Below are 22594 nucleotides of genomic sequence, written 5' to 3'. Positions count from 1 at the left end.
TTTCTCCCATTCTTCTCTGCAGATCCTCTCAAGCTCTGTCAGCTTGGATGGGGAGAGTTGCTGCACAGGTATTTTCAGATCTTTCCAGAGATGTTCGATCGGGTTCAAGTCTGGGTTCTGGCTTGGCCACTCAAGGACATTCAGAAACTTGTCCCGAAGCCACTCATGCGTTGTCTTGGCTGTGTTCTTCGGGTCATTGTCCTGTTGGAAGGTGAACCTTCACCCCCAGTCTGAGGTCCTGAGCGCTCTGGAGCAGGTTTTCATCAAGGACCTCTCTGTACTTTGCTACATTCATCTTTCCTTCATTCCTGACTAGTCTCCCAGCCTCTGCCTCTGAAAAACATCCCCACAGCATGATGCTGCCACCACCATTCTTCACCGTAGGGATGGTGCCAGTTTTCCTCCAGATGTGACCCTTGGCTTTCAGGCCAAAGAGTTCAATCTTGGTTTCATCAGACCAGATAATCTTGTTTCTCATGGTGTAAGTCTTTAAGGGCCTTATGGCAAACTCCAAGTGGACTGTCAGTTGCCTTTTACTGAGGAGCCACTCTACCAAAAATACCTGATTGGTGGATTGCTGCAGAGATGGTTGTCCTTCTGGAAGGTTCTCTCATCTCCACAGAGGAACTCTAGAGCCCTGACAGAGTGACAATCGGGTTCTTGGTCTCCTCCTTCTTCCCCGATTGCTCAGTTTGGCCGGTCTTGGTGTTTCCAAACTTCTTCCATTTAAGACGGATGGAGGCCAGTGTGTTCTTGGGGACCTTCAATGCGGCATATTTTTTCTCTACCCTTCCCCAGATCTGTGCCTCAACACAATCCTGTCTCGGAGCTCAACCCACAATTCCTTTGACCTCATGGCTTGGTTTTTGCTCTGACATGCACTGTCAGCTGTGGCACCTTATATAGACAGGTGTTTGCCTTTCCAAATCATGTCCAATCAATAGAATTTACCACAGGTGGACTCCAATCAAGTTGTAGAAACATCTCAATGATGATCAATGGACACAGGATGCACCTGAGCACAATTTTGAGTCTCATAGCAAAGGGTCTGAATACTTACGTAAATAAGGTATTTCTGTTTTTTTTTATATGTACATTTCAAAAAACCTGTTTTCACTTTTTCAATATGGGGAATTGTGTGTAGATTGTTAAAAAAATATATTATATTTCATCCATTTTAGAATAAGGCTGTAACGTAACAAAATGTGAAAAAAGTAAAGGGGTCCACCTGTGGTAAATTGCAAACAGGGAAAAAAAACCTAGACCACCTTTACTTCACACACAGAGATGCATACAAAGCTCTCCCCTGCCCTCCATTTGGCAAATATGAACATAATTATATCCTCATGATTCCTGCTTACAAGCAAAAACTAAAGCAGGAAGTACCAGTGACTCGCTCAATACGGAAGTGGTCAAATGACGCGGATGCTACGCTACAGGACTGTTTTGCTAGCACAGACTGGAATATATTCCGGGATTCATCCAATGGCATTGAGGAATACAGTCATCGGCTTCATCAATAAGTGCATCGATGACATCAGACGCATCGATGACCCAGACCCGAGCTGTCCAGTGACGCGAGCCTACCAGACGAGGTATATGCCTTTTATGCTCGCTTCGAGGCAAGCAGCACTGAAGCATGCACGAGAGCACCAGCTGTTCTGGATGACTGTGTGATAACGCTCTCGGTAGCCAACGTGAACAAAACCTTTAAACAGGTCAACATTCACAAAGTCGCTGGGCCAGACGGATTACCAGGACATGTACTCAAAGCATGCGCGGACCAACTGTCAAGTATCTTAACTGACATGCAGACCACCATAGTCCCTATGCCCAAGGAAGCAAAGGCAACCTGCCTAACTGACTACTGCCCCGTGGCACTCACGTTGGTAGCCATGAAGTGCTTTGAAAGGCTGGTCATGGCTCACATCAACAGCATCCTCCCGGACACCCTAGACCCACTCCAATTTGCATACCCCCCCAACTGATCCGCAGATGATGCAATCTCAATCGCATTCCACACTGCCGTTTCTCACCTGGACAAAAGGAAAACCTATGTGAGAAAGCTGTTCATTGACTACAGCATTCAACACCATAGTGCCCACGAAGCTCATCACTAAACGAAGGACTCTGGGACTAAGAACCTCCCTCTGCAACTGCATCCTGGACGTCCTGATGGGAAAGCCCATAAAGTTGTCAGAGACTCCAGTCACCCAAGTTATGGACTGTTTTCACTGCTACCGCACGGCAAGCGCTACCGGAGCATCAAGTCTAGTACCAAAAGGCTCCTCAATAGCTTCTACCCCCAAGCCATAAGACTGCTGAACAATTCATAAAATCGGCACCAGACTATTTACATTGACCCTCCCTTTTGTACACTGCTGTTACTCGCTGTTTGTTTTTTTATCTATGCATAGTCACTTCGCCCCCACCTACATGTACAGATTACCTCAACTAGCCTGTACCCCCACACACTGACTCGGTACCGGTGCCCCCTGTATATAGCATCGCTATTGTTATTCCTATTGTGTTACTTTCTATTAGTACTTTTTATTTTAGTCTACTTTGTAAATATTTTCTTCTTGAACTGCACTGTTGGTTAAGGGCTTGTAAGTAAGTGTTTTACGTTAAAGTCTACACTTGTATTTGGCGCTTGTGACAAAGTTTGATTTGAAATTACTATTGTAGCTGGAAACGGCTGATTTAAAAAGAAAAACTTGGAATATCACAACGTCAACAGTGAAGAGGTGACTCCGGAATGCTGGTCTTCTAGGCAGAGTTCCTCTTTCCAGTGTATGTGTTCTCTTGCCCATCTTTTCTTTTTATTGGCCAGTCTGAGATATGGCTTTTTCTTTGCAACTCTGCCTAAAAGGCCAGCATCCCGGAGTTGCCTCTGGTGTTTTGCTTGTACTATTTAATGAAGCTGCCAGTTAAGGACTTGTGAGGCGTCTGTTTCTCAAACTAGACACTCTAATGTACTTGTCCTCTTGCTCAGTTGTGCACCGGGGCCTCCCACTCCTCTTCCTATTCTGGTTAGAGCCAGTTTGAGCTGTTCTGTAAAGGGAGTAGTACACGGCGTTGTACAAGATCTCCAGTTTCTTGCCAATGTCTCGCATGGAATGGCCTTCATTTCTCAGAACAAGAAAAGACTGATGAGTTTCAGAAGAAAGTTCTTTGTTTCTGGTCATTTTGAGCCTGTAATCGAACCCACAAATGCTGATGCTCCAGATACTCAACTAGTCTAAAGAAGGCCAGTTGTATTGCTTCTTTAATCAGATCAACAGTTTTCAGCTGTGCTAACATCATTTCAAAAGGATTTTCTAATGTTCAATTAGCCTTTAAAAATTATAAACTTGGATTAGCTAACACAAGAGTGATGGTTGCTGATAATGGGCCACTGTACACCTATGTAGATATTCCATAAAAAATTGATGTTTCCAGCTATAATGGTTATTTACAACATTAACAATGTCTACACTGTATTTCTGATCAATTTGATGTTACTTTAAGTTACAAAAAATGTGCTTTTCTTTCAAAAACAAGGACATTTCTAAGTGATTCCAAATGTTTTAATGGTAGTGTATATCAAAACATATTGAGTATCTTTCCACAATTAACAAATGACATGCATAACAATGTACCAATAAGCAGGATGCCATTACAAAAATTACATTTTTGACAAGCAATTATTCTGATTCATACTATGCTGTCACCAACATAGCAACAGATGTGGAATAAACACACATACACACTCCCCACCCTTCCCCCACAAACAAACTCAGGTGTTCAACAGTTGTTCCATCCCGGAGCCCAACTCAAGAAAGGACTTGATGTGTGAATGCATATACAGTTGTAGCTGTTTGAGAAGGAATGCAAAGTTGAGCCAGAATGGGGAGATTTGACTAACCAATGTCAAGTCTTAGCAAGGCTTTAAACTCGTGGCACCCATCGTGATGTTGATAATCAGCTGCATCTGGTCAACATGAGGTAGAGAAAGGGGTTGATGCCAATCATGAAAGGATGTGTCTACGGTCACAGTTCTGTAGCATCCTATTTATAGTCTATGTGCTTTATATCAATCATCTTAGCTACAACAGCAGGCTTAATTTCTTACAAAGCCTTTATTTTTAAATTATGTCATGGCAAAGGAAAATGAGAAAGATGGCCTACTGTTTGTTGAAGTATTATTTGGTCTGATCTCTGAAGTCTGATGCACCCTGCCTACCCTCTGCCAGGCCTGGGCAGCATACATCACATTGTACTCTCCTATGTAATTAAACAAACAATGGTGCCCGTGTTGGGTACATATCACTGAGTGTTTGACAAGCTTGCTTCCTCTGTTTTCTTAACGAATCCCATCAGCAGTGCTTTTCTGGGGCCACCATAGTCTGACAGAATATTTGAGAAACATGCGGTCTGTGGAGGCTAGGTTTCAACAGAAAATGTTAATCTTCTGGTAATATTTGTATTATCAATTAAACGTAATATGCGTGGGATCACTCTGGATCTCCCTTAACAGACTTCTGGTTATTACTTTTTAAGAGTGTCCTAATATGACCGAGATACAAGGAACTAAGAGTAAAGCTTTCCGTCGGTGTGGGTGTGTTGTTCCCAGAGGTACTATACTGTTCTCCTTCAACATGGAGTGAGTTCAGTCCTTCTCCAAGTGAGTGAAACAGTATACCGGTCTATGAACTGTGATTTAAGATGCTCTGTATCTCAGTCTGGGAGTTATCCTGTCACTCATATGTTCTTGTCTGCAAAACATTTCTTTTGCAGCTCCTCTGTGAGAATGTTAGTCTCTAACGTTAACAAGAGAATGATGGATCCTGTCAGAATGCCAACTTGAAGACAGATATGACAATTGAATAAGCTGTTGAATTTTTGGTAGGCTCTGCAATGCGTTGCTGTTCTGTCTGTGCTTCTTGTTAAGTTGCCTTTGACTTCAAGAGTTTCATGGGAACTTTTCATAGTTTTGAGAGGATTGATTGATTTTCTGGTATGCCAGAGTTCATGTGAAAATACCGAGGCTGTCGTGATATGTATCCTGTGTCATTTGTTTAAGTTTAATTAGAAAGCAGGCTTGCGTTAGCATCATGGTTTCAACGGTTTCAACAGTCTAAAAGTTTTGTTTTTGAATTTTCTGGATGGAAAAACACTTTCAGTGTAAACTTAGATGGCTAAAACCATATTTATTGTATGTATAAAAGATAATGGACCTTTTATATTTTCAATAATATAATCTAACAGTCACCAAAATAAAAGCTAGACACTCAAAAAATTGAAAAATCCCAAAACAATGAATTTGGCAGTATACATTGTGCTATTATGTTTGAGCAAAAGAACACGCATGGCATTAGCCATGAAAAAATGCATAGAACTGCAGGAAATTCATTTTAAAACTGCAATATTTTCTCTCAGCTCCATGGCATAATATGTAGAATTGCATGAAATGTACTTTAAAACTGCAAACTTTTTTTCTCTCAGCTCCATGGAGAAATTTGTAGAATTGCTGGAAATGGGCTTAATTAAAAATGCAAACGTTTCTCTACAATGCCAAGGTGGAGGGTCTCTAAAATGTTTTCTAGAACTCCGTGCCAATGTGCCAACCGCGCCCCTTGCCATGCCCACCACCTAAGCCCCTTTTGTGATCCATAAAAAAACGTGGGCTATCACAGAACTGAACATGGTTGAAATGACTTGCTTTACATACAGTACCAATCAAAAGTTTGGACAAACCTACTCATTCAAGGGTTTTTCTTTATATGACTATTTTCTACATTGTAGAACAATAGTGAAGACATCAACACTATGAAATAACACATGGAATCATGTAGTAACCAAAAAAGTGTTTCTTCAAAGTAGCCACCCTTTGCCTTGATGACAGCTTTGCACACTCTTGGCATTCTAATAATAATAATAATAATACATTGTGCACATCGGTTCTCATATCTACTCACTTTTTTAGCTCTATGACAACACATACCTCTCACACGTTCGCACACACACACCCTGTAAAAAAACATCGCTCAAGGTCCAAACGATTTGATTTATCCAAGATTAAGTTTCACTTGAAATCAAAAGTCTAGTCGTTGCCACGAAAGCATGACATTGAAAATATATCACATCCGCCCTATGCCCACCTCATGCTCTGAGTCGGTGGTAAAATGTCAGCACAGCTTCACATTCTCTGCCTATTTGTGTTTGTCTGAGACAAACTTTGGCAGGTTGGTTCTCTTATAGTCTCCTGAATTTTATAGTGCTCTAATGGTAGACCATTGTGACATACCTTTTCAGAAAATTATAGAAATTCTGTACTGTTCTTCTCCATGTGTAACGCTAGCTTAGTTAGCGGTGGTGCGCGCTAAATAGTGTTTCAATCGGTGACGTCACTTGCTCTGAGACCTTGAAGTAGTAGTTCCCCTTGCTCTGCAAGGGCCGTGGCTTTTGTGGAGCGATGGGTAACGATGCTTCGTGGGTGACTGTTGTTGATGTGTGCAGAGGGTCCCTGGTTCGCGCCCGGGTATGGGCGAGGGGACGGTCTAAAGTTATACTGTTACACATGCACATTTTAGGATATTGTAAACCTTTACATTAGATGGCTTGTTGGATGCAGAACAAATGCACTGCATCCAGGGCTCACTTGAAAAAGAGATGTAAATCTCTATATATCTCTATATCACAAAAATGTTAACTCACAATGACAAATGCATTTTGGGAAAACATCTTCTGCCCCAGTCATCTTTTAATATCTGAAGAACTCACTGGCCATCAGTAGACACAGTAGACACATGGGACAACAGACGGGGTTGGAAAGGGTAGGTACATTAATGGAAAAATGACCAAGTTTACCAGTAAACTGCCATAATCCTGTTAACTTTCAAGGAATATATGACATTTTTATCAGATTACATAAATATTTTATATTTATTATTTTTCAAAGTAGCCACCCTTTGCCTTGATGATAGCTTTGCACACTCTTGACATTCTCTCAACCATCTTCATGAGGTAGTACCCTGGAATGCATTTCAATTAACAGATGTGCTTTGTTAAGTTAATTTGTGGAATTTCTTTCCCTGTTAATGCATTTGAGCCAAACAGTTGTGTTGTGACAAGTTAGGGGTGGTATACAGAACATACCCCTATTTGGTAAAAGACCAAGTCCATATTATGGCAAAAAGAGCTCAAATAAGTAAGAGAAACCACAGTCCATCATTACTTTATGACATGAAGGTCAGTCAATCCGGAAAATTTCAAAAACTTTGAAAGTTTCTTCAACTGCAAAACCATCAAGCTCTATGATGAATCTGGCTCTCATGAGGACCGCCACAGGAAAGGAAGACCCAGAGTTACCTCTGCTGCAGAGTATAAGTTCATTAGAGTTACCCGACTCAGAAATTGCAGCCCAAATAAATGCTTCACAGAGTTCATGTAACAGACATCAACTGTTCAGAGGAGACTGCGTGAATCAGGCCTAGGTCAAATTGCTGCAAAGACACCACCACATAAGAAGACAAATAATAATAAGAGATTTGCTTGGGCCAAGAAACACGAGCAATGGACATTATACTGGTGGAAATCTGCCCTTTGATTTGATGAGTAGAAAATTTGAGATTTTTTGTTCCAACTGCTGTGTCTTTGTGAGATGCAGAGTAGGTCAACGGATGATCTCTGCATGTGTGGTTCCCACCGTGAAGCATGGCGTATGAGATGGGATGGTGTGGGGGTGCTTTGCTGGTGATACTGTCAGCAATTTATTTAGAATTCAAAGCACACTTAACCAGAATGGCTAACACAGCATTCTGCAGCGATCCGCCATCACATCTGGTTTGCGCTTAGTGGGACTATCATTTGTTTTTCAACAGGACAATGACCCAACACACCTCCAGGCTGTGTAAGGGCTATTTGACCAAGAAGGAGAGTGATGGAGTGCTGCATCAGATGACCTGGCCTCCACAATCACCCGACCTCAACCCAGTTGAGATGGTTTGGGATGAGTTGGACCACAGAGTAAAGGAAAAGCAGCCAACAAGTGCTCAGCATATGTGGGAACTCATATGCTGGTTGAGAGAATGCAAAGAGTGTGCAAAGCTGTCATCAAGGCAAAGGGTGTCTACTTTGAAGAACATAAAATATAAAATATATTTGATTTGTAGGTGTGTCCAAAATTTTGACTGGTACTGTGTGTATAAATATATATACAGTTGAAGTTGGAAGTTTACATACACTTAGTTTGGAGTCATTAAAACTCGCTTTCAACCACTCCGCAAATTTCTTGTTAACAAACTATAGTTTTGGCAAGTTGGTTAGGACATCTACTTTGTGCATGACACAAGTTATTTTTCCAACAATTGTTTACAGACAGATTATTTCACTTATAATTCACTGTGTCACAATTCCAGTGGGTCAGAAGTTCACATACATTAAGTTGCCTGTGCCTTTAAACAGCTTGGAAAATTCCAGAAAATGAGGTCATGGCGTTCGAAGCGTCTGATAGGCTAATTGACATAATTTGAGTCAATTGGAGGTGTACCTGTGGATGTATTCCAAGGCCTACCTTCAAACTCAGTGATTCTTTGCTTGATATCATGGGAAAATCAAAAGAATTCACCAAAGACCTCAGAAAAAAAACAGTTGTAGACCTCCACAAGTCTGGTTCATCTTTGGGAGCAATTTCCAAACGCCTGAAGGTACCACGTTAATCTGTACAAATAAGTACCCAAGTATAAACACCATGGGACCACGCAGCCGTCATACCGCTCAGGAAGGAGATGCGTTCTGTCTCCTAGAGATGAATGTACTTTGGTGCGAAAAGTGCAAATCAATCCCAGAACAACAGCACAAAAGTATCTATATCCAGAGTAAAACCAAACCTGTATCGACATAACCTGAAAGGCCGCTCAGCAAGGAAGAAGCCACTGCTCCAAAACCGCCATTAAAAAGCAACTGAACATGGGGACAAAGATTGTACTTTTTGAAGAAATGTCCTCTGGTCTGATGAAACAAAAATAGAACTGTTTGGCCATAATGACCATTGTTATGTTTGGAGGAAAAAGGGGGAGGCTTGCAAGTCGAAGAACACCATCCCAACCGTGAAGCACGGGGGTGGTAGCATCATATTGTGGGGGTGCTTTGTTGCAGGAGGGACTGGTGCACTTCACAAAATAGATGGCATCATGAGGCATCAAAATTATGTGGATATATTGAAGCAACATCTCAAGACATTAGTCAGGAAGTTAAAGCTTGGTCGCAAATGGGTCTTCCAAATGGACAATGACCCCAAGCATACTTCCAAAGTTGTGGCAAAATGGCATAAGAAGAACAAAGTCAAGGTATTGGAGTGGCCATCACAAAGCTCTGACCTCAATCCTATGGAACATTTGTGGGCAGAACTGAAAAAGCGTGTGCCAGCAAGGAGGCCTACAAACTTGACTCAGTTACACCAGCTCTGTCAAGAGGAATGTGCCAAAATTCACCCAATTTAGTGTGGGAAGCTTGTGGAAGGCTACCCCAAATGTTTGACCCAAGTTAAACAATTTAAAGGCAATGCTACCAAATACTAATTGAGTGAATGTAAACTTCTGACACACTGGGAATGTGATGATGTGACGCCTTGGTCATTGTAATTTGTGTTTTCGTTATATATTTAGTCAGGCCAGGGTGTGACATGGGTTTATATGTTGTGTTTCGTTTTGGGGTTTGTAGTATTTGGGATCGCGGCTGATTAGGGGTGTTGTATAGGCTTGGCTGCCTGAGGCGGTTCTCAATCAGGTGATTCAGGTGTCAGGTGATTTTGGTTGTCTCTGATTGGGAACCGTATTTAGGTAGCCTGGTTTCGCTTTGTATTTCGTGGGTGATTGTTCCTGTCTCTGTGTAGTTTCACCAGATAGGCTGTAATTAGGTTTCACGTTCCGTTTGTTGTTTTCATATTTGTATAGTTATTTCATGTGTCACTTTGTTCATTAAAGTCATGAGTAACCACCACGCTGCATTTCGGTCCGACTCTCTTTCGACAAACGAAGAACGACGTTACAGATGAAAGAAATAAAAGCTGAAAGAAATAATTTTCTCTACTATTATTCTGACGTTTCACATTCTTAAAATAAAGTGGTGATCCTAACTGACCGAAGACAGGGAATATTTTACTAGGATTAAATGTCAGGAATTGTGAAAAACTTAGTTTATTTGGAAAGGCACGCTTCTGTCTATATAACGTCCCTCAGAAATGACCAAAGAAAAGGAGTTGCCTCCATCATTCTTGAATGGAAGAAGTTTGGAACCACCAATACTCTTTCTAGAGCTGGCTGCCTGGCCAAACTGAGCAATCGGGGGAGAAGAGCCTTGGTCAGGGAGGTGACCAACAACCGGATGGTCACTCTGACAGAGCTCCTGAGTTTCTCTGTGGAAATGGGATAACCTTCCAGAAGGACAACCTTCTCTGCAGCACTCCACCAATCAGGCCTTTATGGTAGAGTGGCCATGACAGCCCGCTTGGAGTTTGCCAAAAGGCACCAAAAGGACTCTGTCCATGAGAAACAAGATTCTCTGGTCTGATGAAACCAAGATTGAACTCTCTGGTCTGAATGCCAAGCATCACGTCTGGAGGAAATCTGGCACCATCCCTACGGTGAAGCATGGTGGTGGCAGCATCATGCTGTGGGGATGTTTTTCAGAGGCAGAGGCTGGGAGTCTAGTCAGGAATGTGGGAAAGATGAACGGAGCAAAGTACAGAGAGATCCTTGATTAAAACCTGCTCCAGGACCTCAGGCTGGGGAGAGGATTCACTTTCCAACAGTACAATGACCCTAAGCACACAGCCAAGACAACACAGGGTTGGTTTCGGGACAAGTCACTGAATGTCCTTGGGTGGCCCAGCCAGAGCTTGGACTTGAACCTGATCTAACACGTCTGGAGAGACTTGAAAATAGCTGTGCAGTGACTCTCCCCATCCAACCTGACAGAGCTTGAGAGGATCTGCTGAGAAAAGTGGTAGAATCTCCCCAAATACAGGTGTGTCACGCTTGTAGAGTCATACCCAAGTAGACTCAAGGCTGTAATCACTGCCAAAGGTGCTTCAACAAAGTACTGAGTAAATAGTTTGAATACTTATGTAAATGTGATATTTCATCATTATTTTTTTTTAATTAGCAAAATGTTTAAAGAACTGTTTTTGATTTTTCATTATGGGTATTTTGTGTAGATGTATCTATTTTTAAAATAAGGCTGTAACATAACAAAATGTGGAAAGAGTCAAGGGGTCTGAATACATCCAGAATGCACTGCACCAAAAAAAATCCCAAAAAATAATAAAATAAAATAAATGTATGTGAAGCATCCTAAATATAAACCATCAGTTTAGTGAATACTATTAGTGTTTAATATAAAGCTTTGAGCATGATATATCCTTTTAATAAGTTTTTGTACTATGTATTGTTTGTGAAATGTTTTTTTGTTAGCCAAACTGGTGAGTTATTTGAAAATAATGGCATTGTTGATGCAATGCTTTTTCATTAATTAAGATATTTTCTCTTGAACCATATGTTCTATACACTACAACCTCATGGACAATCTGGAAACAGATACAAAAAATTAATAGTATACATGAATACATTTTTTAAAAACTTTATTGAAGAATAAATTACCAAAGTTACCATTGCTATTTATTACCAAAATTACAGAAGATTCTGGTAACTTTTGTAAATTACCGCCAGCTTTGCAACTTAAGTCTTGTTTCCATCGATTCAAGTCAGCAAAGATAACCTAAAACTCCATATTTGATCATCACAGAAGACCCATTTGTTTTAACTTTACAGTACATTACTCTTCACATTGGATAGCTTGTTATGGGAGCACAGTCATAGACTGGAATTAAAATTTTGCAGATGAGGACCTTTTCATACTGGGCTTTCATAACTGTCCGGGATGGAGAAAGAGGATAGTTGATTAAGTTTCCAGTCCCAGGTATGACTTGTTCAAACTCTTAATCTGTATAAGAAGACATCCAGTGGATGCAACAGGACTTCTGCTTCATAAATCATGTCTAATCCCTCCATTCTTAATACGCTGCTGTTCAAATAAAGCACACATCTGAAAGTGCAGTGTGGAAAAACCACCATCACCAATCAGAGTTGACAACCGTTTCAGACATTCTGGTGCTCTAGGTCCGAGTGATAATTCTCTCTAATACTCACTGTTGTCTGTATCGTACTTGTTGAAATGTCCCCATCATATGGGCATGTTTTAAATCACATGATTATGGACTAATTTATCTTTCCATGTAGTATATACATATATCTCAATTTAGCTGCTTAACATACATATATCTCAATTTACATATATCTCAATCTAAACTGCACATTTTTTTCTGGTAATGCAGTCTCTATTCAGGCTTTTTGGCCCAAGAGACCGTCCAAATCCCTCCGCCTTGCTGTTCTCAAGACCATGAAGCTTTAGGGTTGCATCCCAAATGGCATCCTGTTCCCTATGTAATGCAATACTCTTGACCAGGGCCCCATAGGGCTTTATTAATATTAGTACAGCTTGGAGAAAAGGATTTGAGTTTGTGCTCTGTACTGTGTTTGTTAGGATTAGGTTCCAGTAACACTTCACATTCAAGAGACACCTTAATTAGAATTACTCTTTACTTTGGCACATGAGGGGTCTCTGGATTTGTAGGCTCAATGTACACACTGATAGTGTAACATTATTGGTGCCTTTTCAAGGTTGATGCGTTTTCATGACTTCTCCCGTCAATTGGGACTGCATAATTCACATTCTTACTGTATGAGACACTAATCCACTTCTTAATAGTTCACTGAATTATATTTTGATTTACATGGCATTAGTATATAGTGTTGAATACCCAGAAATATTACTGTGGTATATCGTTTCCTGCCCCTTCACCTGCAGCTGTAACTGAGGATAGTCTTCTACTGTAAGTTCTCGACACGGCAGGTGATCAAGACTACCTATCTTTTTAGGCTAGCCTAGGCAATCCATCCAGGGATTGACCAGGTAAAAACCAGCTTTGCTTCAGACTAAAGCCAACAGAAAGATGCAGGGTGGTATAGCTGCTGTCTTGCGAGTTGATAACAGCACTCTTAACAGGACTGAAAATACATTTTTCACTCAGACAAGTTGCAGTAAGAGCTGGGATGTGTGCACACAAACATTTTGTTTGGACACCTTTAAAAAATAATGTCTCGGTCTCAAAAAGACCACTTCAATTCAAACCTGTCATGGGTAAATGATATGGAGGAATATTATGTTGCCATAGAGTTTTATTATTGAAAACCAACACCAACATATCAGGGCTATAAATCATTATTCCAGCTCTGGTCTGCCAGTAAGACTGGTGTCACAATCTGCACTTCTAACGTAGTAAATCTTACTTTTATAATGCAAAGTCAATTGTAAATACACAGCAGCTTTAGTGGTATTTTCTTACCAAAATCACTGAGAAATGCACATGATACTGTCACTCGCTGATACGATGTTACATTTCATCAGGTCTCTTGCATTCTTCTTACATTGCTTCAGTGGACGGTAATAAGTTGATCTCATCCCATCTTGAGACCAAATATGCATCAAGGATGATTTCTGCTCCCTTGTCTTATCTCAGATGATACCTCCGTGCTTTGCATATGAGGCATCGGTTAAACAAACTGAAGCTTTATCATTCTTGTAGTGTTGTGTTAGTTTGATAGAGCTTAGTGTAGTACATCTTCTTGTCTCATGTCAAAGGCTCCCAAGTGGCTCTCCGGTCTAAGATACTGCGGTCTAAGGCACACACTTCTGTGAAATCAAACAGTCCACTTAGGAAGCAACACTGATTGACAATAAATTTCACATGCTGTTGTGCAAATGGAATAGACAACAGGTGGAAATTATAGGCAATGAGCAAGACACCTCCAATAAAGGAGTGGTTCTGCAGGTGGTGACCACAGACCACTTCTCAGTTCCTATGCTTCCTGGCTGAAGTTTTGGTCACTTTTGAATGCTGGCGGTGCTTTCACTCTAGTGGTAGCATGAGACTGAGTCTACAACCCGTACAAGTGGCTCAGGTAGTGCAGCTCATCCAGGAGGACACATCAATGCGAGCTGTGGCAAGAAGGTTTGCTGTGTCTGTCAGCGTAGTGTCCAGAGCATAGAGGCGCTACCAGGAGACAGGCCAGTACATCAGGAGACGTGGAGGAGGCCGTAGGAGGGCAACAACCCAGCAGCAGGACCGCTACCTCCGCCTTTGTGCAAGGAGGAGCAGGAGGATCACTGCCAGAGCCCTGCAAAATGACCTCCAGCAGGCCACAAATGTGCATGTGTCTGCTCAAACGGTCAGAAACAGACTCCATGAGGGTGGTAATGAGGGCCCGACGTCCACAGGTGGGGGTTGTGCTTATAGCCCAACACTGTGCAGGACGTTTGGCATTTGCCAGAGAACACCAAGATTGGCAAATTTGCCACTGGCGCCCTGTGCTTTTCACAGATGAAAGCAGGTTCACACTGAGCACATGTGACAGAGTCTGGAGACGCCGTGGAGAACGTTCTACAACATCCTCCAGCATGACCGGTTTGGCGGTGGGTCAGTCATGGTGTGGGGTGGTATTTCTTTGGGGGGCCGCACAGCCCTCCATGTACTTGCCAGAGGTAGCCTGACTGCCATTAGGTACCGAGATGAGATCCTCAGACCCCTTGTGAGACCATATGCTGGTGCGGTTGGCCCTGGGTTCCTCCTAATGCAAGACAATATTAGACCTCATGTGGCTGGAGTTTGTCAGCAGTTTCTGCAAGAGGAAGGCGTTGATGCTATGGACTGGCCCGTCCGTTCCCCAGACCTGAATCCAATTGAGCACATCTGGAACATCATGTCTCGCTCCATCCACCAACGCCACGTTGCACCACAGACTGTCCAGGAGTTGGCGGATGCTTTAGTCCAGGGCTGGGAGGAGATCCCTCAGGAGACCATCCGCCACCTCATCAGGAGCATGCATGCCCAGGCGTTGTAGGGAGGTCATACAGGCACGTGGAGGCCACACACACTACTGAGCCTCATTTTGACTTGTTTTAAGGACATTACATCAAAGTTGGATCAGCCTGTAGTGTGGTTTTCCACTTTAATTTGAAGTGTGACTCCAAATCCAGACCTCCATGGGTTGATCAATTTGATTTCCATTGATAATTTTTGTGTGATTTTGTTGTCAGCACATTCAACTATGTAAATAAAAAAGTATTTAATAAGAATATTTCATTCATTCAGATCTAGGATGTGGTATTTTAGTGTTCACTTTATTTTTTGAGCAGTGTATATAAAACACAAGAACGTCACGTTTTTGATTGCACTGGACCTTTAAATTATTTTGTCCTATAATACTGTTTCAACAAAAAGCTATATTTTGCTTATTTAAAATGTGCATCACACATACATTTTATGGGAGCCTAGTATTTTTTATTTTAGAAGTGTGATGTGTCGGCCACTAGGCTAGGCTCATTGATGCCAATTACAACAATGTTGACTGCCAACACTCCAAACATAGGCTATTTTTACTCTTGCTATTACTCGTTACTGTATCCTGTGCTATTCAATAATCCACAATGGACCAGAAAAAAAACATTCTGTGTCCCAGCCGAAGTGGAGTTGATGACAACGCAAAGACCATCAATAACCTACAGAGCTTAAGCCAAAAGCATGCCGTATTAAGCCATGGAACGCATTGATTGGCCAGTCAAGTGGCCAAGCCCCCTCAAACCTATAACTAATGCGCACGTACAGTGGGGCAAAAAAGTATTTAGTCAGCCACCAATTGTGCAAGTTCTCCCACTTAAAAAGATGAGAGAGGCCTGTAATTTTCATCATAGGTACACTTCAACTATGACAGACAAATCCAAAAAATCCAGAAAATCACATTGTAGGATTTTTAATGAATTTATTTGCAAATGATGGTGCAAAATAAGTATTTGGTCAATAACAAAAGTTTATCTCAATACTTTGTTATATACCCTTTGTTGGCAATGACAGAGGTCAAACGTTTTCTGTAAGTCTTCACAAGGTTTTCACATACTGTTGCTGGTATTTTGGCCCATTCCTCCATGCAGATCTCCTCTAGAGCAGTGCTGTTTTGGGGCTGTTGCTGGGCAACACAGACTTTCAACTCCCTTCAAAGATTTTCTATGGGGTTGAGATCTGGAGACTGGCTCGGCCACTCCAGGACCTTGAAATGCTTCTTACGAAGCCACTCCTTCGTTGCCCGGGCGGTGTGTTTGGGATCATTGTCATGCTGAAAGACCCAGTCACGTTTCATCTTGAATGTCCTTGCTGATGGAAGGAGGTTTTCACTCAAAATCTCATGATACATGGCCCCATTCAGTCTTTCCTTTACACGGATCAGTCGTCCTGGTCCCTTTGCAGAAAAACAGCCCCAAAGGATGATGTTTCCACCCCCATGCTTCACAGTAGGTATGGTGTTCTTTGGATGCAACTCAGCATTCTTTGTCCTCCAAACATGACGAGTTGAGTTTTTACCAAAAAGTTATATTTTGGTTTCATCTGACCATATGACATTCTCCCAATCTTCTTCTGGATCATCCAAATGCTCTCTAGCAAACTTCAGACGGGTCTGGACATGTACTGGCTTAAGCAGGGGGACACGTCTGGCACTGCAGGATTTGAATCCCTGGCGGGGTAGTGTGTTACTGATGGTAGGCTTTGTTACTTTGGTCCCAGCTCTCTGCAGGTCATTCACTAGGTCCCCCCGTGTGGTTCTGGGATTTTTGCTCACCGTTCTTGTGATCATTTTGACCCCACGGTGTGAGATCTTGCGTGGAGCCCCAGATCGAGGGAGATTATCAGTGGTCTTGTATGTCTTCCATTTCCTAATAATTGCTCCCACAGTTGATTTCTTCAAACTATGCTGCTTACCTATTGCAGATTCAGTCTTCCAAGCCTGGTGCAGGTCTACAATTTTGTTTCTGGTGTCCTTTGACAGCTCTTTGGTCTTGTCCATAGTGGAGTTTGGAGTGTGACTGTTTGAGGTTGTGGACAGGTGTCTTTTATACTGATAACAAGTTCAAACAGGTGCCATTAATACAGGTAACGAGTGGAGGACAGAGGAGCCTCTTAAAGAAGAAGTTACAGGTCTGTGAGAGCCAGAAATCTTGCTTATTTGTAGGTGACCAAATACTTATTTTCCACCATAATTTGCAAATAAATTAATTAAAAATCCTACAATGTGATTTTCTGGATTTTTTCCCTCATTTTGTCTGTCATAGTTGAAGTGTACCTATGATGAAAATTACAGGCCTCTCTCATCTTTTTAAGTGGGAGAACTTGCACAATTGGTGGCTGACTAAATACTTTTTTGCCCCACTATAATTCCATCTGTGAAAATATCAAAGCTAGTTCTGACACACCCCTGGACCTGTAGCGCAATTTACCATTGTGTTAGGTTTGTTAAAATAGAGCCCTGAGAGTCACAGTTCGAGACAGCTGTTTAGCACAGAAAATATTGATTATGCACAGTATTTCCATTGTAAGTAACCAACTGTCTGCAACAAAGGTAATGGTTCATGGTTCTTTGCTCCATTACAAATGCAATAATTTGCAGTCGCCACATTTCCTGGCCTCGTTCTCCATGAAACTATAATAAGTCTTTGTCCGAAAGTGTTCTGCCATGTTGCAGACTGTAGGCCTCCTGTTAAATACCAGCATGTTTTGAAACTGTTCTGAAAAAAGGTTCCTTCCCAGAGTCCGTCTGGATTCATTCTCGAACATCCCCCCCGAACTGTCACTACCAATGCCAGTATGCCCAACACTAACCAGACTGCCCCACTCCAGCAGAATTGACAATATGCCAGTCTTAGTCTGCCCTACATCCACTCAACAACAAGAGCTTTTTTAATCCTACTACCAGGGGGAGTTTATACATTCCCTTTATGTCGAGCATTTTCTCTCACTGGCTTTTCACATTTTTATATCCCTATTAGTACAGTGATTTACATGATTTTGATATGGACCCATTCCCATGGCCTTAACCTGTTTTGGAGACTGTTTTTGTTCGGAATTTCGGATGACTGACGTGTCCAAAGTAAACTGCCTGTTACTCAGGCCCAGAAGCTAGGATATGCATATACTTGGTAGCATTGGTTAGAAAACACTCAGAAGTTTCTAAAACTGTTGCAATAATGTCTGATATGGCAGGCGAAAACACGAGGACAATCCATCCAGATTATTTCTTTTGAGTTCACAGGCCATTTCAGTGCTAGCCTATGGGAAATACAAATAGATAGAACCCAGATTGCAGTTCCTATGGCTTCCACTAGATGTCAACAGTCTTTAGAAAGGGTTTCAGGCTTGTTTTTTGAACAATGAGCAAGTAGTTGGAAAAACTACAAGGTGTCAATCATTAGAAAAGTAGTCTTGTTGGCACCTGAATGAGGTGCGCACTCTTTGTTATTTATCTTCCCTATTGAACATACTATTCTCCATCTTAAATATGATCGTTTATTTAGATATTCGAGTACCTGAGGATGAATTAGAAACATCGTTTGACTTGTTTGGACGAACTTTACCGGTAACTTTTTGGATTCGTTTGTATGCATGTTGAACGAGTGGATTACTGAGATCATTGGCGCCAACTAAACTGACTTTTTTTGGATATAAAGAAGGACTTTATCGAACAACACGACCAATAGGCCCATTTTTTTTATATATATATTTTTCAAAAAATCTCAACTTCAAAACACTCTCCTACAACCCACCTCACCAATAAAAAAAGAAAAAAGTATTATTCACCTCAAATTTGAAATCCACAATAGAAGCTAGCCAGAAGCTAGCCAGGTACCGGTTAATGTTAGTATTCAACTAACCACAGTTAGTGGTCATCAGCTATCCTTTAGCTCGAAAAGCTATCGCCAGTTTTGTACAATGCAACTCAGACCAGAGCATATAGGACCTACTTTCTCTCCATATCCCCGGATTTCTAGCGCAAGCTCTGACATTTATACCTGACTATTGCTTACGTCGGTCCCGGTGGAAACATGAATTATTCCGGAGCTAGCCAGCTGAAGAGTTTCATCAGCCACTCCTGGGCCACAATCACCTATCCGGACCCGTTTTACTGCCAACGCAGAGTCCCACCGGGCCTTCACAACTGGACTACCGACGTTATCTACCCAAGGGAGTTATCCAACTGGCCCCTCCGTCGCGCTAATCGTTAGCTTTATTTTAGGCTACTATCTGAATAGGTCTATCGGACAATTTTCTTGGGTCACTATAACTATATCTATTTTGCCAATTGGATTGGTCCCCTCTACCACACGGAACCCCACTAATCTACCGATGGAAACGCACGAGGTAGCCAGCTTGCTACCGATGGCCAGGCTAGCTGTCTGAATCGCCGTGACCCCAAACAACCTCACTACTCACTGGACCCGAGGGATTGGTCTATGTAGCTCAATTGCTCAAGGAGCAGGACCATTTTGAAGTTACCGCTGTATTCCTACAGTATGGTTCTCAGTCAAACTCATGTTAATTTATGCAAATATGATATACCAGTCAAAAGTTTGGACACACCTACTCATTCAAGGGGTTTTCTTTATTTTTTACTATTTTCTACATTGTAGAATTATAGTGAAGACCTCAAAACTACCAAAATAACACATATGGAATCATGTAGTAACCAAAACTGTTAATAAACAAAGATATTTATATTTGAGATTCTTCAAAGTCGCCACTCTTTGCCTTGATGACAGCTTTGCACACTCTTAGCATTCTCTCAACCAGCTTCATGAGGTAGTCACCTGAAATGCATTTTAATTAACATGTGTACCTTGTTAAAAGTAAATGTGTGGAATTTCTTTCCTTCTTAATGCATTTGAGACCATCAGTTGTGTTGTGACAAGGCAAGGGTCGTATACAGAAGATAGCCCTATTTGGTAAAAGACCAAGTCCATATTATGGCAAGAACAGCTCCAATAAGCAAAGAGAAATTAGAATCCATCATTACTTTAGGACATGAATGTCAGTCAATCAGGAACTTTTCAAGAAGTTTGAAGGTTTCTTTAAGTGCAGACGCAAAAACCAACAAGCGCTATGACGAATCTGGCTCTCATGAGAACTGCCACATGAAAGGAAGACCCAGAGTTACCTCTGCTGCAGAGGATAAGTTCATTAGAGTTACCAGCGTCAGAAATTTCAGTCCAAATAAATGCTTCACAGAGTTCAAGTAACAGACACATCTCAACATCAACTGTTCAGAGGAGACGTGAATCAGGCCTTTATGGTCAAATTGCTGCAAAGAAACCACTGCTAAAGGACACCAATAATAAGAAGAGACTTGCTTAGGCCAAGAAATACACAAGCAAAGGACATTAGATCGGTGGAAATCTGTCCTTTGGTCTGATGAGTCCAACTTTGAGATTTTTGGTTCCAACCGCTGTGTCTTTGTGAGACACAGAGTAGTTGAATGGATGATCTCCGCATGTGCGGTTCCCACAATGAAGCATGGAGGAGGTGTGATGGTGTGGGGGTGCTTTGCTGGTGACAGCAATCTGCAGTGATACACTATCCCATTTGGTTTGTGCTTAGTGGCACTATCATTTGTGTAAGGGCTATTTGACCAAGAAGGAGAGTGATGGAGTGCTACATCAGATGACCTGGCCTCCACACCAAATTGAGGTGGTTTGGGATGAGTTGAACAGCTGAGTGAAGGAAATGCAGACAACATGTGCTCAGCATATGTGGGAACTCCTTCAAGACTGTTGGAAAAGCATTCCACGTGAAGCTGGTTGAGAGAATGCCAAGAGTGTGCAAAGCTGTCATCAAGGCAAAGGGTATCTACATTGAAGAATCTAAAATCTGAAATATATGGTTACTAGATGATTCCATATGTGTTATTTCATAGTTTTGATGTCTTCACTATTATTATACAATCTAGAAAATAGTAAAAATAAAGAAACCGTTGAATGATTAGGTGTGTCCAAACATTTTACTGCCACTGTACATATTATCAACAATCTTTTGACTAACAAAGTAGGGGAGGTCTGAACATCTCAACATTGGTTTGGAGTTGATAGTTTAAACGGGGAAAGAAGAGATTTTTGAATTGTTTTACCATTCTAGTCTATGGCCCTTTTTTTCTAGTGAAATGCATTGTTATCCATAGCAATGTCTCTGTTTAGGCTGCTTGATGTTGAGACATGAGACCTGTTAGCTGACATTAGCTAGCTTCTTTTCATCATTCTAAGCTCCTACAAACAGCTGTACCAACTTTTTGGTCTGAAGTGTTGGAAGTGGTCAAAAATACAGTTGTTTGGGAAAAGTTTGAAAAAAAAGTGTTAATGTGGTTACTAAAACACCGGTATCGTTAGATCTGTAGGATATATTTTTCTTCCGACTTCAGATTTGAATATTGAGAAGTAGACCAAGATGTCATATACCCTCTAACTTTTTGTGGTCAAAGTATCTGATTTGTATCAAAAGTTGTATTGTTTACAGTGAATAGAATATGCTTTGGATAGAATATCATCTTAGGAGTGATGATGTCACAATGGGAGCTATAGGGAAAGCTAAGGAAATCCCATCAAAGTGGATGGAGAACAAAAAAGTAACATTTTTACCATTTCTAAGTGTGGCTGCTGTCGCAAGCCACATTAATTACGGCACATGAAAAGTCCTTACATTACTTTCTGTGATGATTTAACAGTGAGATGAGCTGTATAATTCTGCTGTAGAGGTTAAGCTTTGCTTATTTCTCCCAAAAGTAGAAAACTGATGTTGTTCCAAAGCAAATATTTATTCTTTACCTTTCGGTCAAATCCTTATTGGGAGATTTAAAACAGCAATGACTTACATTAAGGATCTGGTTAACATCCAAGTGACTGTCATTACCAAGCCTCATCAGGCCTCTGAAATTACCACTGAATTAGGTCTGTCATTCGAAAGACATTGTTAAGTCTTCCTAAAACAGATTTAATTCTCTTTAATTAATTATTTCAACTGTATTATCAATTTCACTTTCAAATGTTGCCTTATCACTTAGATTGCTCATTTTTGAAGTTGAAGGTTCAGTTGGGGTCATTGTACTGTAAATACAGTTTTGCAACATGACAGAGGGGGTAACAAATAATTCTAATGCTATGGGTACTTTGTGGGTCAGTCCATTTAGTGGGTCCCTTTAGTCCACTTTTGGGGGTGCATTTGGGCTCAAGGATTGTATTAGCGAATTAGCAGATTCTGGTGTATCAACCCCCACTATACATTCAGAATGTGCCCTGTAAGTGATGGTTACAATACAGTAAATGTTACAATTAGAAGAATATCGCCAAACACAACCCACTATAGACCCGACTGGATTAGTCTTTACCCCTGAAGCAGCATTACAGAATTTACCGTCCCTTCCGTCATCTCAAGGCAATTACGATATATATTTACGGCTAAGGTTTTTGGACTGTACTAATAAATATTTCACATTTTACAAGAACAATCCAAAACCACATGAGGGAGAGAGAACTCCCAGACGTGGTATCTAAAGCCTACAGGGCGTGGGGGCTTGCCAAGGCCCATCAAACCCTTCACCTCCTCTCCAACAGATTGATCTCCGTC

Source organism: Oncorhynchus keta, chromosome 18 (assembly GCF_023373465.1).
Source record: "Oncorhynchus keta strain PuntledgeMale-10-30-2019 chromosome 18, Oket_V2, whole genome shotgun sequence".
In the NCBI taxonomy this organism is placed as follows: domain Eukaryota; kingdom Metazoa; phylum Chordata; class Actinopteri; order Salmoniformes; family Salmonidae; genus Oncorhynchus; species Oncorhynchus keta.
This window is presented reverse-complemented; position numbering follows the sequence as displayed.